The sequence below is a fragment of the Mastomys coucha genome, unplaced genomic scaffold (genome assembly GCF_008632895.1).
Source record: "Mastomys coucha isolate ucsf_1 unplaced genomic scaffold, UCSF_Mcou_1 pScaffold6, whole genome shotgun sequence".
NCBI classification, from domain to species: domain Eukaryota; kingdom Metazoa; phylum Chordata; class Mammalia; order Rodentia; family Muridae; genus Mastomys; species Mastomys coucha.
Window position 1 is genome coordinate 130,608,943 of NW_022196912.1, and position 3,675 is coordinate 130,612,617.

A 3,675-nucleotide genomic window follows, 5' to 3' on the forward strand; every position below is an offset into this window, starting at 1 on the left:
CAAAGTGGAAGTCCCCTCTACTTACAATGGGGCTTTGTCCTGATACACTCCATTGTGAGTTAAAAATCTTCTAAACTGGAAAGAAATGGGAAGCTGCTGACTTACAAACACTACAGTAGACCTGAGAGGAGGATTGTGTCTCCTGGTGATCACGTGGTCCACTAGGAGCTGGGGTCTCCTGAGGTTGCCCATGAGCTGCTGCCAGACCATCTTTTCTTCACCATGTTTACTTAAAACTGTCATATAGGAGGGATTCTCTGTTATCATCACCTGCTCTCTGGACAGATCTTTTTCCAGGTTACTGATTGTCTTATTGGTTCTCATACAGCCCAACTATAGCTTTCTATTTAGTTCTATTGTACCTTACCCTAGCCTTAAACTTTCCAAGCCAATGGGTGGCCATCCTTTCTCTCCTTACAGTTATACTTTTTAAGCAAATCAGCTTCAAAGCTTCGAAACAGAGACCACAGGGCGATTAGGAAACAGTATACCTATTGGTTTAGACACTCCCTAGACTCTTCATGTTCTAGCAATAATCACATATGCTATAGAATATTGATATAAAAGAGCCAGAAAAAGGAAAGAACTAGAAAAACACTAGAACAGGATTTCCCTCAGTGCATTTTCATAGCACAAATCATTTGTGTCATTGTGAAGCTCAATGTCAGTTATGCGGGGTGTATTAAGACAGCATGGCTATTTATGTCTGTTTCCTCATGGTTCGGGGCCTTCTCATGGCCATTCCTTGTCTTCAGAGCCCTTGGGTGAATTGTTGGGTGACAAACACGTGGCTTTCTAAGTCACAAAGAAATCTCTATTCCTGTCTTACCATAAAAGCAGGAGTTGGGGAGGTGGATCAAGCATGAATAACTAAGAGGTATGACAGGATGTTGGCTTCTGATCTCTACACTGAATGCATGTAAACACACACACATGCACACACACACACATACACACACACACAGAGAGAGAGAGAGAAGGAAGGAGGGAGAGAGAGGCACAGAGAGAGAGAAGGAAGGAGGGAGAAAGGGAGGGAGGGAGGGAGAGAGAGAGAGAAATGCAAGAATGTAGTCACGCAAATGTAGCCAGTGAGTAATGAATAAGACGACCCCCACCATCTTCCCCAGCAAACTCTGCTACAGTTTCCTGGGCATGTGCCCAGAGAAATCCACAGCCTACCACAGGGATACCTGCACATCCATGATTGTGGCCATTCTGTCCACAGTAGCAAGTAGATAGTCTACGTCCCCCAGGCTCAAAGAGACAATCAGTATTTGTCTTCTCTCACTTGTGAAGCCTACCTTCTAAATTTTAATGTGTGTGTGTCTGTGGGGGTAAATGTGGGAGAGTTTAAGAAATTAGAAAGGGGCTTACTCAAGGTATTAAAAGAAGTTGCAAGGAAGGGAGAGAGGGGCCATGTTATAGTTTGAATAGGAATGGGCCCCATAGGTACATATGCTTGAACACTTGGTCATCAGGGAGCAGCACTACCTGGGAGGCATTGGCAGGTGTGGCCTTGTTGGAGTAGGTGTGGCCTTGTTAGAGGAAGTGTGTCATTGGGGGTAGGCTTTGAGTTTTAAGAGCTCAAGCCAGGCCCAGTAGCTCTCTCTTCCTGCTGTCTGCTAATCTAGTTGTAGAACTCTCAGCTCCTTCTCCAGCACCATGACTGTCTGCGTGCCACCATTCTTCCCACCATAATGATAATGGATTAAACCTCTGACCTGTAAGAAGCCCCTGTTAAATGTTTTCCTTATAAGAGTTTCCATGGTAGAGAACATTGACTAAGAGAGGCTATAGGACAGACATCACGTGAAAGTAGGAAGTGGAGTACTGGGGTGGAAAGGATACAAGTGGGCAGCAGAAGAGACAGGACATGGGGAGAGGAGGATATACAAAGTATATACAAAGATGACCTAAGGAGCCTGTTACTTTGAATGCTACTTTATGAAAAGGGCATTTCTGTCATTGAATCAAAGACTTTAGAGGTTATATTTGCCTCTAAATTATTAACACCTGAGGGACTGGGACAGGTCAAACTATAGCATCATTAAATATATAAAATGGAGCAAATAACCTGATGCCACTCAAAAGACACTAAACTTTCCCACTGACCTACAGGACCTCTCTGCTCACACAGAGGGGACCTTCCTTATTTCTCCTGGTATCCAACCTTCCCTCTAGCCCTTTAATAAAGTGCTCTAAACATTTGTACATGGCATAGCTTTGAGAACAGTGTTCACAGTGGGGAAGACTTGGCAGAAGAGCCAGGAAGGACGTGGCAACTTTCATCTTAACGCCAGGAGAATTCCTGAAGGTTTCCCACATTGTATTAATGTTTTTCTGACCCTCCCTTTCCCAATACAAGAGCAAGTTTTTATACCCATATTTTAAAAAACAGTTACACCTGGTAATTTTCATATTATAAAAGTTATTGAGCATATGTGTAGAGATTAAGATTTTTCATCATCCTAATGAGAAAGCTACCAAATTTATTGAAAAATTTATTGGCTGCTGTCACTCATTTTAATTTAGGATGGAAACCCTAAAAATGTTTAGGATCATTCCTCTTTAAAAATGTTAAAAACATATAAAGTAAGATAGCCCAGGAAACTATTTAGACAGTAATTTTACTACATAAGAAGTTACTAGAAATTAAATGTGTGGCCACACACACACACACACACACACATTTTACACTTATATGTAAATGCTATGTAAGTATAATTATGAATTTTTCTTTTGGGAAAAAATAAATAGATTCTTGATGTATCAAGCCTTTGATTAAAAACTTCCTGAGGCATTGGTTTCATGTGTGATGGGCCATGAACCACCTGCCTCAAAATACTTGGGAATGTGTGTGTGTGTGTGTGTGTGTGTGTGTGTGTGTTTAAAAAGCAAATCCTAGAGTTTTAAATTCTCAGAGTACCTGACTGGATAGCCTTTGAATATCTATATTTGAAACTCAGTAATCAGCACATGTGTATGTCCAGCTGGGTTTGAAAACCACTATGTATTAAAGTATGTTTGCCCAGTTCTAAGATATGAGAAGCCATGCTGTGTGCTCCACAATAATAGTGGCCATGGCTATGACCACTAAGCTACTGTTTTGTTCTAGGCCTGTGCACACTATCTCCCCAGATCACCGTGGATTCAATACATAGTATTGAGAACATAGAACTGATTTGATCTTAAGGTTATCTGCCTGAAATTGAAAGTGGGCCTTTAACTTCAGGAGGATGCTTTTAAGTTAAGTAGTGTATAATCTGTCTTTTAAGAGTGTGCCTTGAGACAAGCTCTGCAGCCAGTCCCACAACACACAGAGAAAGCCACACTCCCAGGGGATCTAACAAGCCCAGGATCCCAGAATCACAGGATCACAGAGACAGCTTGACTCTGAGGAGTTCTGACACAACCAGGATCACAGGAAGGACAGGCTCCAGTCAGATTTAGCAAGGGCAGGTAGCACTAGAGTTAACCAGATGGCAGGAGGCAAGCGTAAGAAAATAAACAACACAAACCAAGGTTACTTGCCATCATCAGAACTCAATTCTCCCACCATAGGAAGTCTTGGACACACCATCACACTGGAAACGCAAGGTTCAGATACAAAATCACTTATCATGATGATGATACAGGACCTTAAGAAGGACATAAATAGCACACTCAAAGAAATAC